The sequence below is a fragment of the Helicoverpa armigera genome, chromosome 28 (genome assembly GCF_030705265.1).
Source record: "Helicoverpa armigera isolate CAAS_96S chromosome 28, ASM3070526v1, whole genome shotgun sequence".
NCBI classification, from domain to species: Eukaryota; Metazoa; Arthropoda; class Insecta; order Lepidoptera; family Noctuidae; genus Helicoverpa; species Helicoverpa armigera.
Window position 1 is genome coordinate 3,539,663 of NC_087147.1, and position 16,075 is coordinate 3,555,737.

Below are 16,075 nucleotides of genomic sequence, written 5' to 3' on the forward strand. Positions count from 1 at the left end.
TCTTAACCTCACTTAGTTACTTCTGGAGACAAAATATTTATTTGTTTTCAAGGCTACATTAACTTTTGTAGATACTTGCAGAATTATTATTTATATACATAAGCATTTTCTGACTAAAACAATTGCATCTGCTACTAAACTTGAAAGTGAAATAATTACAAAATAAATATAAAATGCTACTTCAGTAAATAAATAACACCAACCGAGTTTAAAAGGCTGAAGATAAACAAGCGAACGCACGTCAATATATTCAATTAATTTAAATTTAAGCTCAATTTACTCTGGTTACGCTATAACTTAAGTTAACTTAATAAATTAATAACCACGATACCGAAAATATGAAATGGCGTAAGGGACATTTGGTCGAAAATGAGTTATAAATATCGTTGGATTCATAATTTTTTTCTCTATCTATTGGTATACTTAAATAATCTAAAGAAAAAATAATCTTCCACCCCATATTTTTAGTATGTCAAGACCATTTCTTTTTCAAAAATGTGGTTGTATATGACATGTTAAACAAAAGTCTTTATATAAGGTAACGTAAGTCTCAATGCTGAAACATTTTTTTACACACTTTTTATGTAAAACTTATAATTAATACTTATTTTTGCTCTCCTCAAAACCTGAGTTTTGTCCCTTACGCCATTTCATATTTCCGGTATCGACCATTGCACATGATGTGCATTAACTTATATACTTTCAACGTGAATTCGGGTCGCGAACATTAATTCAATTAGTACATCGCTCCGGGAATTAAGCTAACGTGAAGTATAGATAAGTTAACATGTTTATTTACTCCGTTTTTCATTGATTAATTAACGGTAAACCCGATTAATTAACGGGCTTAATCAAAAGAGCAAATTGGAAATTTTTCAATTTTTTACTCGTTGTTGTTTTTTGCAGGGCTTATCTTTGTTGCATGACATGTTGGCTATCGTATTACGTTACAACTCCCATGAGTTTGATGAGTTGCAAAATAATAATTTTATACTGAAACTACATATATAGTATACCTAATACAATTCTTTCTTACATATGCATAAACTTGCATATGCCATTTTCTCCCCTTTGCTAAATCAGTTTAACTATTGTACCTACCTAAGCATACCTACCTTTCTATCAAATACTAGTTTCTGCCAGCGTTTGCGTCTTGTGGTAAATGCTTCATTCACCTGGGTAACAAATAGCTTATAGCGTCTCTCCATGCCTCTATGGCTTATCTAGCATTAAAAGAATTTTTCAGATCAGGCCAGCAGTTCCTGAGATTAGCATGTTCAAGCAAACAAACTGTTCAGCTTATTAGTGTAGATTTACAGTTTATATCATAAATGCGGTGTTTACCTTTAAGTAATGTTTGCATTGTACCTTATAGATTAATTGTAATTACTGTTATTGCATGCTTTGATGTATACCATTGTTGGTAGACCTAATAAATAAATAAAAATAAATAAAAATAAATAAATAAATAAAAATAAATAAATAAAGCTAAAATCAAATCATCTTGGTCACAAACTTCTATCATTCACAATATTTTCTCCACTACACAATGTATTTCCCGTTACGCATTGTATAACAAATACCTCACATTTTAGTTCACAACCTTGCGATATCATGAACTTCCTAATGCTAGTAAAAAGTGCTAAAACACCTGTGCGATGATTAAATCATAATTTCCGATTACGTGTAGGAAGTGAATTCTATTGTTTTAAGAATAAGTCTACAGTAGCTTATACTATCAATGAGAGTGCAACTTTTAACTTTAAAAGAATAAGGTTTGCGCTTGTTAAAGTACTACAATATACGAGTAACTAGTATCTGGCAGAGTTATTTTGATTTTTTAATTTTATAAAAAGATTTTAACAGTCACACTACAGGTCTATTTTGAGCACATTTTTTCTCCAGTGGTCGGGAATAAAAGTGTTTTACATGAAAAAACTGCCTGTACGATCTAACCAATCCAGTTACCTTGGCAAATGATTCCCTTTGTAAACCTGTTAGTCTGATTTTCTTGCTTCTAACTGCCTAGAGCGTCCACTTAAGATGTTAAAATGATAAATTTACCAATTTAAAGTTCCTGATCTCCCATACCTAGATGGTCGCCCATCCGTGGATCGACCGCATCAAGCGATGCTTAACTATTTATATGATACATCGACCCATGCTCTTATATGTCCTTGAGTATAAAAATACTGATGAAAAAAAAACTAAACTGGCAAAGGAAAAATGGCCCAGATTACTACCTACTTCTACTTCTAAATTCCGTATAAAACGAGTTGACGCAGCAATAAAAAAACAAATGATAGGATTTCAAAAGATTCCACTTTATTGCAAGGACAATACTATTTAAAATGATCCTTCTCAAGATTACAAAGAAAAGGAGTTTTTTTCAACTAAAGTACGTAGATTTTTATTCTGAACGAGTTTAGGTACTTAATTTTGTTAATTGATTTAAATTTTCAATGTTATTGATATGCGATGCCTCTTTGTTTATTTTTAACCGACTTCCCAAAAAGGAATATATCCACCAAAAACTATATAATTATTGCTTCTTAGTGTTTTTAGAAGTCGGTTTTATTTTTAGAGGTACATTTTTTTCAGACAACTTAACTTTTCTTATCGTTGTTTTTTTTTTATTTCACGATTTTTCTACTTTTGCTTTAATTTCTCACCATACATGCATCTACGTAATTAGTAAATATTTCAACAACATTAACAAAAAAACTAAAAAATGGTTGAAGTGAAATATAGCAACTACACCAGTCGTATGATTTATAACTTTCCAGAAATGTGTGGATTTAACAAGAAACTACAAAACAATACGTAACGTGAATCTAATCCATTTTTTGTATCTAATACAATAACAGTAGGTACAATAGATGCGTGAGAACTTAAATAGGACAAAAAGATTAATTTATTGCTGGCTTTGCAAAATATCTACTTATCAGAGTAACTCTAAATCATCATAACGAGCGTTTTGTGTCCATTAGAAACGAGTCAAATTATCATGGCGTGAAGGAACACAGAATAATTGAAATCTATTGATTAGGTAATAAATAATTGACACCATTTAATTAGGTAATATAATAGTCATAGCAGAGGTCATTAAATAGAGAATAGATATAATGTAGGCTCAATTTTATTAAAAAGACTAAGGTTTAATTGGGCCGCTTTAACCTTTTTTAGCATTGGTAGAATATCATTTTGTATACGTTTTAAAATAAATTACAGATATGAAGTGCTCTTTCTGTATTTGAGTGTCTATGCACAAAATAATTCTTAAGTGAATCAAAAATGCTGTTTTTCTTTATCTTGCCTTATTTCTATGTCAGTCACAACATTCACCATTGACCATACCGATACAATTCACCTGTTCTATAAATTCAAGCGTTTAACAAAACTCCTCAATAATATATTCTCAAGATAATCTTAATATCTTAAGCGTAAAATAGGAACCATATTCTAGCCCAAACGACTTGCGCAAAGCTAATCTAGGCTGAGCCCAGGATTTAGGTTTATAAGCGAATTACCTAAATATACGGGTGTAAGATAATTATATTTATGAAAGCCTCTGATAAAATTGGACTCAATTTAGAGTTTACACACTACAAACTTTTAGTCGGCCGATAGTTTGTCGGTCATCATCTCTCGAGTCTTCTCCCAACTATGTTGGGGTCGGCTTCCAGTCTATCCAGATGCAGCTGAGTACTAGTGCTTTACAAGGAGCGACTGCCTATCTGACCTCAATACCTGTCTAAATACCTGATCTTTACAATGTGGGTAAAGTTATCGGTACGAATCTTGAGCTTTGACTTTCACCTACGCAGAAGTAATTTATTGGATCCCTTTTGTGGTATGAAGTGAGGCGCGGGGGCTAAAGCGGTGATTGGCCCGAAGTGCATCGCGTCATAGCCGTCACTCGGGATTGGTTCTTTGCTAATAAATCACTTCTGCGCAGATGTAGGTCAGAGCTCAAGATTCGTGCCAATAACTATACCCACATTGTAAAGATCAGGTATTTAGCCGGTATCAGACTGGTTAAAAACTTGGAATGGATTCATGATGTGCTTAAAGACAATTTGCTAACCATTGGGTCAACTATCGGCCGACTGTTTGTCTGTAGTTTGTGGGTACTTTCAGAGATAAAATTAGACGGTAAAGTCTATTTGGAAAGGTAAATTAAGTTTGGAAGGTTCGCACAAAAATAGTTGTGGTTTTGTCGAAATTCGTGTTTCTGACAATTCGTTATTTGACTAATGAATTTGGTTTGTGGAACATAAATAGTTATTGAAGGTGTTTAAATGTTGACTATTCAATCGATTTTGGAGGGATTGAAATAAATAATGGAAACTAGAATCTTTCGTCATCTTACTAGCCTAACTATGTTGGGGTCGGCTTCCACTCTAATCGGATGCAGATGAGTACCAGTGTTTTACAAGAAGCGACTGCCTATCTGACCTCCTCAAAACGGGAAACCCAATACTCCTTAGAAAGACTGGTTTTCAGACTTTCTGGCTTCTGACAGATGCTAATCTTTCATTCGTAGGTATCAACTAGATATAGGTAAGTACCCAAAATAATCGAAAAAGTCTTGATTTTTAATTCAATTTAATTGCTTGCACTTTCTCAATACGACCTCAATAGATTTTTCTTAAACCAAATTTTACTTCAAACTCACATCTATTACCTCAAAGAGCATTCAGGAGCAAGTTAAATAGACTCCATTAATCGATATAAAATCGAAACTTTAATCGTAAATTAAGGTACTGCAATCGTAAATTCAATCGTAAAAACAAATCGAATCGGGATTTGATGTTCTGAACTGTGATTGGTGGAATTCCTAACGATCTGTATTTTGGAAATTCGTATTTCAAACGTAATGGAATGTAATGTCGGATTTACTGTTTGAATTTAGAATAACAGATTTTGTGAGGCCATTTATTTGAATGTGGTAGAGTATAGGCAGGTAGTGGTATTAAGTAGGTAGGTACGCATAGAGGTTTAACGTAAATGCTGTTAATTTTCGACGTACATTATTTATTGAATGAAATACTTAGATACCTATACATTTCAATTAAGCACTTTGGATTTAGTTCGTTCTATTAAGTACTAGTTATTTTCTCCCGTGTTTTTTCGCCCCTACTGATATTAAATATAGCCTATGTAGGTACTAGGGGAGAGTGTAGCTTCCAACAATGAAAGGATCTTTCAAATCAGTTCAGTAGTTTCGCCTTTGAGGCACAAACAAACAAACACAAAAATGTTTCCTCTTTATTACATAGGTATTAGTCAAGATGTATCTTAACATCACTTATCGACATTACCCAAAAAAAAAAAATTTCTTAAGACAACGATTCTTTCAATTCGTTGAAATCCTGAAAGTTTCGCTCATAAAGCTTTCAAACCATTTGATTAAGCTTCTCAGAGGGTTGGATAAACATGAAATGAGAAAACTTTTGTAAACAAGTACAAATTACTTGAGCGGTGGACATTTGAAGAACAAAGGGCAACACTGAAGTTATAATTGACGCTTTAGAAATTTCATTTCGTTGTGATCAAGAAGTTATTGTATTGTCGAGATGTTCTTGGATTGTCAACTGGCTTTTTCGCGGTGTTTCTATCGGGAGGAGTAAGAGTTTTATGCTGTATGTAAATACCTAGTCGGTTTTATCATACAGCTTAAAATTAATACAGATCATCAAAAAAGTGGCGCTTGTCGCTGTCACTCGATAGTGTAGCCAAAAGGCTGGCAGCATTGCCACGTTGGATGGCAATGCTCAACCTCTGTGCGAAATAAAAGCCAGCCCTTGGGTCACGAGAAGTGTCAACAAGGTGCTAAGAAATTTCCTTTCAGATTTTAAATTATCCTTATTTTTGTCCGGCTTGTCATAATAATACATTCCACGTGCCAGTCTTACTTTGCAAAACCTATTGTAGTGTTTATCAAACGTTTTACGTCACTTTCCAAGGCGAACCACGGGGTGGATACCTATAACTGACACACTTACGTATACTATGCTTGAAAATTAGTAGCAAATTGTCATTGAATTTTGCTAGAACTATAAACCACTGTTCTAGCTAACTCTACCTAACAGAATCAATATAATAAATCAATCAAACATAGCACGAAATCTTCAGAAACAAGACTACCAATTTCTAGAATAGTTCAACTTCCCACTACAGAATTAGTCAATAATTTTAACAAACAAAACAGCATCTGCTATGAAGACTGAACATCTCTGAAATCTGAAATCTGTGCGAAGTCCGTTTGTGCAAAATCCGTTGAATTCAGGAAATGTCAGGAAACCAGCAACAGTAGAATATTTTAGCGTTGTCCGGTATCTTGGTTGCAACTGCAGTGAGGTGCAGGTCTAATAAATACAAACAGCATTGATTATTGTTATGTATTTTGGAGTGGTTTATGTAAGATTGAACAAAATTCTTTATTTTACTATATTTCCGCCGTCAGTGTCTGTCAGTTATAGAAACATGATAAAAAATCACCTAGGTATGACCTCGATAAATGGGCAAACACTGAGTCAGGCTATCTGATACTAATTTCATTAACTTCTAAACCATCAAACAAACGAAAAAACTCTCAGCTTAATAATATTACTCTAGATTCAAGAATATATTTTAGTTCAAGTTACAGCATTTGCTTGAAATGAGACGGGAAGGGTACTATATTCACTTTTTGTTTGGAAATTACCTAAATTTGTTTTTAAGAGTTGAACTAGTAAAACCTTACATCACGTTATTGCAATGAAACGTAATGAAATACAAGAAAAACACACCTATATTTCTATAATTATTATTCTTCATAACTTTTAATTCATACCAACCACCAATAAAAATCCTCAGAGAAAAACCCGACCTATTTACGTACATTATAAATCATCAACGAATTTAATCAACAGATAAATAAACAAAAATAAATGAAATATCAATAATCCACAAACTCATTGAGCAACCTTCAATGAGAGATAATTAATAAAAAAATCGCAGCTTTTGACCGTAAATCAGTAGGATGTCATTGAATGGAAAATACCTGTGAATGCTTGGAAACTGCAGTCGAGTGCAGCTGCAGTAAATACAAACGACATTGATTACAACGTTCACACTGCCAACGGAGACGGGTTATGCGAGATGTAGTCGAGAATGTAAATTATAAATATTCGAGTATCGTATATGTAGTGTTAACACAATTTACAAGTTTCAGTCTTACTAATATTGAGTTGCTCAGGTAACTGGGTTGAGGAGGTCAGATAGGCAGTCGCTCTTTAAATATATCGGTATATCTTTCAAACTTTTAAAATTCCAATATCTTCTAATGTAGCATCTGAAACAAGCAAAATGAATCCTTTATTTACAAAGATAAAAAAATATAGAGGTAGTACAAAGTTACCTACATACATAGAATCTAAAAGGTGTCAAAAATTATTCGTCACAATTCATGCAGAAATTCAAAGAATGACAGTGTGCTTTCCAGACTAGTTCTACTCATAATGACCCTTGCAAAAAGCCCTTTGAAATGTTGTCATTTTATCACTACGTAAAAGCTATTTGTGAAGACTTGTGAATGTCCTTCAAGTGTCAATATTTCTCTCATATTGTTTGTTCTAGCTGTAAGTTTAATATTTGTTTCCGAAAATGTTAAATAAGAAATAAAAATAAAATTGAACGTATTTTGATTTGTCTCTTTCTCGCATAACACCGTCCAACCCTGCACAAACAGCGAGCCGGCATCGGCAACAAATATTAATTGTATTTAAACCAAACTCAAACATTCGCGCTGGAAACGCATTACTTGGCCGTGCTTCATCCAATTCACGTTTAATGAATTTTAATGTAAATACTATTGTATAGGATGCTTTGGTTGTTAGTAATCTGGTTTTAGATATTTAGAAAACGATTTTCAGGAGCATTAAAACTGTACTACGTAAAATCATTATGTATTTCAATGGGATTTGAAATTACAGCAAGTTTGCTTTATCTATCTTTATCTATCCTCTGACAGGGATAGTTAGTTGTAATTTCTCTTAAAAAATATGTTACTAACTCCATAGAATCAATACTCCATAGAAGAACACATTATTTTTGTTCTGGGCAATGTCAGTTGCTTGGAAAATCCAACAGTATGAAAAGGCTGTTAAAACGTTGTTGAAAAGCTACATAAAAATATATATCTGTTAGATCGTAGAATGCAATGACAAAATATTTTTCAATAAACCTATTGAAATCGCTAGCTAATAAAATATAAGTTATTTGTATATCAAATGTTTTAGATTACAGTAGTTTTAATAGATGTAGCCTAAAGTTATGTGCTCGTAATAGCTTTTAACATAGCATTAAAGTAAAATTCTACTACATTATACCTAATTACATTTCGTAATTACAATTAAATAACCTTATTAACAAAAATAACATACCCACAGCTTCATAAAAAGTAAAAAAAAAAAACACTCAAAAGCTCGGTCCCTCACAAAATAATATTACATACATATTAAATTGGTCCAATTTAGGCCCGGTCCAATTTACACTGTGGTTCAATTAAGACCTGCCAGACATGCAAAAATAACGGAACTTTTCAAAATAATATGATCCGTGAAAATAACCTTCAAGGTATTACTAGGACGTGGGGTGAAACCACAGAGGAAAGAAAGATAGCGGAGATACCATAAGGCAGGTAGGTCAGGCGCCTTCTTGTAGGTCAAGTAACGTTTGGTAGACTTGATCAGTAACTAGTACTAACGAGACGTTCGGGTTCCTTGTCTAGTCAAGACGAATCTGTCAAAGATTGGTCTTTACTGATTGGTTTTTTAATACAAGGGGCGAGTTTTAAAAAAGGCGTGTTAGAGCGGAGATAGTAACGTTCCTCGTCCCCCGAACACCCGCATTTTGGCGCGCTACTTTCTTAAAAGATTTTGCGTTATGACATCTCCGCTATTCATTTTATTATCCATGGCTGTACCGGTTTTATCTGACGACCATTTTGTCCCACCTGGTAATAAAAAATAATTGAATGGACCAGGAAACGGTTGGTAATGCCTGTTACCTTTCTATGAAGGTTATAGTTAGGTCCAGAATTGGATTCACTGTTTCAATTAGATTTCGTGGTAACTGATTCATTTTTAGATAGCTTAAATTGGTTTGGTGGCGTTTTTGTGTTGGGCTGTTTTTTGTGGCTTGCAGTGTATGAAATTGTGATTCTTTCTGAATATGGAAGTTGAATGAAATTATATTTCATTTTAAAAAAATGGTCATATTGTAATTATACATACTGAGATATATAAATATGGGGGTATCAAATTGTGATTCTTTTTGAATATGGAAGTTGAATGAAATTATATTTCATTTTAAAAAAATGGTCATATTGTAATTATACATACTGAGATATATAAATATGGGGGTATCAAATTGTGATTCTTTTTGAATATGGAAGTTGAATGAAATTATATTTCATTTTAAAAAAATGGTCATATTGTAATTATACATACTGAGATATATAAATATGGGGGTTAAGAGTTGCACTTTTCGGATTTTCGGAATATTATTTTTATCATTTATGTTGTTGTTACTAAAACAATTACATTGCTTCATTATTAACCATGTAAACCTAACTTAAATTATACCATTATCCAGAAATCTATCCAAATAAAAATTTAACTTTCAAATGAAAATAAAATTCCTCCAACTACAATCAAAGATTTGTACAAATAAGAACGTCAGAAGCAAAAAGTACAAAAGCGGAGTTCCTACAAGTTGTTAACTTTCTTATAATAACTGTTGAATTAAGTTTTTATCGCGAAACTGAAGTTCAGGCGTCTAAAGACGAACTTACTGCCTTCATGTTGTGTGATGAGAGGTGCGATTCATGAGTTATAGCGTTAGAAGTTAAAATAATGTTAGTTGTTTTCATCAAATTTGTGATAATTTACGTATATTTGCAAATTATTTTGATCCAAACAGATTTCCCTACGTTTCTGCGCGTAAAGTTCGGTTATATCGCGTTTTCAAGAGAATTCTTCAAAATTCCGGGATAAAAACTATCCTGTTCTTTCTCAAGGTCAACTCTGTCTCTGTAGCTACCAAATTTTATTAAAATCAGGTCAGTGGTTTAGACGTGAAAGCGTAACAGACAGACAGAGTTACTTTCGCATTTATAATATTAGTAGGGATGGTTCTGTAGTTTAGTCCTGAAAGCACGATACGCACAGGCAGGCGATTTATTTTCGAATTTATTATAATAGTGAAGATGAGTGGTGATCTGAACCTAGATAAGTTATTCTGTTTCGGTTTATCGCACAAATAATTTGAATAAGTTGACGTTCCAAATATTACTATTCTGAAGTGGTGAAACTCTAATATAAAATGGTTTACGATAAATGTTTGCTAGATAACATGCATTGATATTACAATGCCTTCGATATCTTCACGTTTTACAAAGAAGTTACAGCTATCTAAATAGTCATTCATTGCTTACTACTTAAGTACTATCATAATAACATGCGTTAAATATTAACACACAATGTGAGTACACATCTTTATCTACTTAATGTCATCACCACCAATAAAATACATAACAATAAAAGATAATAACAATAAAATTTTTTTTTTTTTTTTTTAAAAAGTAAAAGTAACAATAAAATTTTACAGCATTACTTTCAACACCTTAAAAAGATGACCTACCTATAATATAATATTTAACCCAGATAACCTTAGTAAATCCTTAACATCTTACAATTTGCGGCCTCACCCAAATAACATAGTAGGCGCAAAACACGCAATAGGCCCCGTCACTCCAATATTACCTCAGCTACAAGGAAAGTCACTCCAGCGAATTTCCTCTAGCCGACATTCCCCTCAATTAGCCAGTTTTAATGGCAAATTATGGGCAAACATGGACCCAAAGCTTTCTTGTTTCGTTGACACATTTTAAGTGAGAAATTAGAGTAAGGGATGGTAGACCTCAGTGCAATAAGATCTTTGCATTGTAAATGTGTAGGACTAGAGGTGCTGATCTCTTAGAAACCTCATAGGTTCAAAGATATTTAATCTCAAAAAAGACACAGTCACTTACATAAGGACACAACCGTAGTAAACAAATGTTTATTTGGACTCAGAAATGAGTATCTATGAAGATGAATGGTAGTACGCACATTACAAAGATCAGGTATTTAGCCTGTATCAAAGCGTCTGAAAACTTTGATTGAAATCTAGAATTTCTTTAAAAAAATATTTTTGGCAACCATCGCGTCAACCATCGGCCGAGTCGGCAGTGTGTGGGTATTTTAAGGATGGCCAACAGCATAGTTCTGTATAAGATATTTGTATATAGTGTATAGGGCTAGAAGTGTTAATCTCCAAAGGTAAGATGAAGGAGCTAAGTCTCATTTCAACCCCAAATACTGCCTCAGTAAGCAGAATAAACTATCTTTGCTGTTATACAAGATTTCATGGAAATTTCGACTTGGATGAAGCAAAGCGCCTGATTTTCAAAATTTAGGCAATCATCATCAGCTTTCTTATTATCTCACTGCTGGGCGTAAGCCTCTTCTCGTACAGAGAAGGAATGAATGTTAAACACCACTCTCGCTCAAGGCGGATTAGCGATTTCAAATTTTAAATTCCAGGTTTCTTTAAGGTATTTTCCGTCACCTTTACACAGTCATTGTTGTCGAAAATACACTTAAAATAAGAATAAAGTAAATATAACTTATAATAATTGAATATTGGCACTTGCCTAACCTAGAGTCAAACCAGCACACCCGTACTTAAGAGACTGCTGCTTTGACCACTAGGCTACCATGATAATTTAGACAGCATCTCAAGTTAATTCAAAGCTTCCCCTGAGAGCTAATACTAATTATTTGCTTGAGTACCCGTCTGTCTCACGTCAGTGTTCGCTCTAGTTCTAGTTCATAGAGATGGAGGGAATAATCTTGTATAGAACAGCTTCTATTAGCTAACATCAAATGTCAAAGTGATTTAGAATCCTAGTGAGACTGAGATATGTATATAAAAAGAGTGTCGTGATAATGATTGTTCTGTGAGTTTGTAATAAAACTGCGATAAGTACCTACCTAATCTAAATTAATATAATAAACAGAAAAAAATACAGACGCCGAAACTATTGACATGTTTTGGTTTCACCATTACTTCTTTCCAGCGAGAACAAATAGGATATGCTATGTACTTAATTGTGGCCGTTTCTGAGGGCTGTTTTTGGTAAAATTGACCTTCAAAAAGTGTTTTTATCTCAACACACTTCTCACATGTAAGCCTTTAAGAAAAAGACGTGATATTCTGTTAATACTAACAATTAACGTAGAATAAAACTCAACTTATCTATTCAAAACAAAAGCCTTTAAAATCAACAAATTGATTGCTGAAAACAATTTGAATGCGACACAACATCGCACGCTGTAATTCAAAACCTAATCTAAATGGAATTAATTTACTAACAGTTGAAAATTGGTTTATTTTGTAACATTTCATTTGATTCCACCCGATGAATAGAAATCAATTTAATTGATTCAAAACGAGTTCGCATTTCAGACTGTTAATTGAAAAAACAAACCGCTTTGTGACAACGTTTTAACCTACCCGCAGACTGCTGACAAAAAAGTCGGCTGAGAGCTGGCCCATCATCATCTCTTGAGGATTTTCCCAACTATGTTGGGGTCGGCTTCCAGTCTAACCGGATGCAGCTGAGTACCAGTGTTTTACAAGGAGCGACTGCCTATCTGACCTCCTCAACCCGGACAAACAGTTACAAAACAGTTGGACCGATGATAGAAAAAAAATGAAATTCAATCAAAGTTTTTAGTCGATCTAATACCGGCCAAATACCTGATCGTTATTACGTGCTTACTAATATTCATCTTCATACTGATTCATGAGCCCAAGTAAACTATCGGCCGACTAAAACTTTTTAGTATGCGGGCACTCTTAGAAGCAACAATTTAAGATCTATGATAAGGTCCTAGAATGTCTTTTTTTTTGTTTTTTTCAGCGTCTGTCTAGAAAATTCTTTTCCATTTATTTGAAGGTGGAGCCTCCATTGCAATCTTGATTCTACTGGCGTTTCATTTAAAGATATTAAGAGTCAGTTAGCCAGTGTCGTTAAAGTGGCGTTTTGACAAGGATTTAGTTATGTGAATTGGTTTAAGTGGACATGATTTTTGTCTTGAAGAAATCCGGGAAAAATAATCTCAGCAGTTTATACTGTAATCTTTGGTTCATTTTTTAAGGTTTAAAAATTTTGATTATTATGGGAATGCGAGTAGCAGAGTACTAAACTCCGGGGATTATCCTTAGTTAGGGGTAAACATTAAATTCACTTATTATAAAGCTGTATTGACATTACCTTCTTTATGTTGCAAGTCCAAACTTCAATTAAAAAAATCCATATCCGAATCGGCTTATCCATTTAAGAGCTACGGTGGGCTAAACAGAGAGACACAGATCGTGGTGAAACTTATAACACTAATCTATTTGCGTCGACTGTTATCAGAAACAGTGTTGAATAAAATAGCAAAACTTTTGCAGTACAAACATAAACTACTTCTCATGAAATAAAATGACTTCCAACCATATATTTATGGTGTGTAAACAGTTGTAAACTAGAAGAAGAAGTGAAGGAAAATCATTTCTCCAATTTATTTTTAATAACAAGACTTCGTCCAAGGAAATATAAGGCAAACTTACAGTGGGCAAGTTTTTTCTTTTCTTATAAAGCGAGTCACCCACAGAGCTAAACGTTCGTCCAAGAAAATTAATATTTGTTTTATGAAATTAAAAACTGTGGTACGTATGTGCGTAAAAGCGTCCAGTATTTCTTGAAAATTGGGAAAAAATATGGTTGAAATATGTTGTATGATGAGCCTGAGTACAATCAACTTATTTATATCAACTAAAGAAATGATGAAATATAGAAAATAAATAATAATATATTAGATGAAACATAAAAATTAAATACGTTTTTAAAATCATCAGCGTAGATGCACCTAAAATGTTGCAAGTGCACATTTCAATGGTTTATTTTTTATGAATAACAAAACTATTTTTTTCGGGATGGGGATAGTTTCAAAACCTTTTCACAAGCATACAAATCTATAAAGTAACAAAGTGTGCCTGAAAATATTAAGACATCAATCACAGTTCAGCATCTCATATCTAACCTACAATCATACAAAAATGACCAAAAAAACAAAAGAAAGACTAGTTAATTTGTTTCATAACCTCATAACAAAATATAAGCCTTGTAAAACTTAATTTTCAAGTAAAAGAGATGAGAAAATGTTCAAAATCTAATTTATAGAGTCCTCATCCAAAGTTTAACATCAAAAAGGCTTTAAATTAAACAAACGGAGTTTCCTTTTTTGTAAATCAAAATATGTAAAAGTGGAAATATGGGAATATTACGTTTATAATAACGTGAACATTTTGGAAAATGAATTTTGAACGCTTAAGAGGTTTTTAAGATGGTCATTATTTTTATTTGTGTTTTTTTTTTATCATTTTCTATATCTTAATAAATAAAGGCTAACTACAGTCGTTACGGGTAGTCAGAAACCAGTCTTATCAAGAGGTTTTAGGATGCCCAGGTAACTGGGTTGAGGAGGTCAGATAGGCAGTCGCTCCTTGTAAAACACTGGTACTCCGCTGCATCCTGTTAGACTGGAAGCCGACCCCAACAAAGTTGGGAAAAGGCTCGGGAAGTGACGACTATTTCATTGTGAGGTTGACTCTGACTGAAGTCAGATAACAGGAGTTTTTATAAAAATCGATATTCAACTGAGTCAAGTTAAACTAAAATATACTTCCACCCTAGCTAGAAAAAAAGGAAAATGGTCAGTAGGTACCAAAGCTCTGAAAGTTATCCTTTTTTGTACGCACCGTATTTTATTCATCGTGTGAGAACAATAAATTTCTCACGAAAAAGGCATAGTTTACTCAGCTACTGAATATTTCAGTAATGCTAGATTACCGCTGATAAATTCAATATTAACATTTTTCACATGATTCAGCATTGTTTTGGTTCAAATAGAAAATGTTACAAGCCATTTACATAGGTTTATCTGTTTTATCGTTGAATTTTGTTTTTATATAAATCTTAACAGACATCTAACTAAGTATGGTGATGTCCTCCTAGCTGATCATCGGCTACAGCGGTCGTTCTCATATAAGGAGATTAACCAACAGCGCGGAACATATTATAGTGCACAAGCATTCGCGCAGACACAGGTGCATTCACTATTTCTTCACTCTCATAGTCCGATGGGACTTGCGCGCCAAAATGCAGGTCTTCTGAGGACGAGGAACGTTGCAGTTTTTCCTGCTTGCTTTCCTGTTTTGCCGGCTTGTAATACCAAAAATCGTTGACAGATCTTACCGTACGTACTTGACCTAAGAAGGCGCTTGACCTACCTACACTTTGGCAACTCCGTTCATCTTTCCTTACTCCGTGGTGAGCGCAGTGTAATATTTTTAACTTGATAAGATGCTTACTATCATCCTATTTACTAATTCCATCACTAATTTACTGCCCCCGACCATAACAATAGGACTGTCAGAATATTATGATTACGCTCATTAATATTTATCAATATTGTATACTATTTATGACTATTCATGAGGACTTAACATATATGAATTTGTGCGATAGTATTTATTGACCAAATACATTAATATGAATATAATCTTTGGATCAGGAAAGTTGACGTGTAAAGTGTCCAAAGTTTAATTCCCAGTTGAGCCATTTTGAAGTTCTTTATTAAATTTTGGATTCAAGCCCGATTTATCGATTAGCCTGAAAGTAAAATTAAGTAAAAAAGTAGAATTACAAAATATTTTTTAACTAAAAGGATATTAACTCTATAATTACCCCAGTACACATAGTTTTCGAGAAAACAAGGAAAAAAGCTTTACCAATAAATTACCAACAAACAAAGTGACACATGTTTGTATGTACACTTACATTAAGACCCCCATTTAATCGTGTAGCAAAACATTGACGTTTCAGGGTCCTAAACTAATAAAAACCACCACCAAATTGGGTGCCAAACAAAAA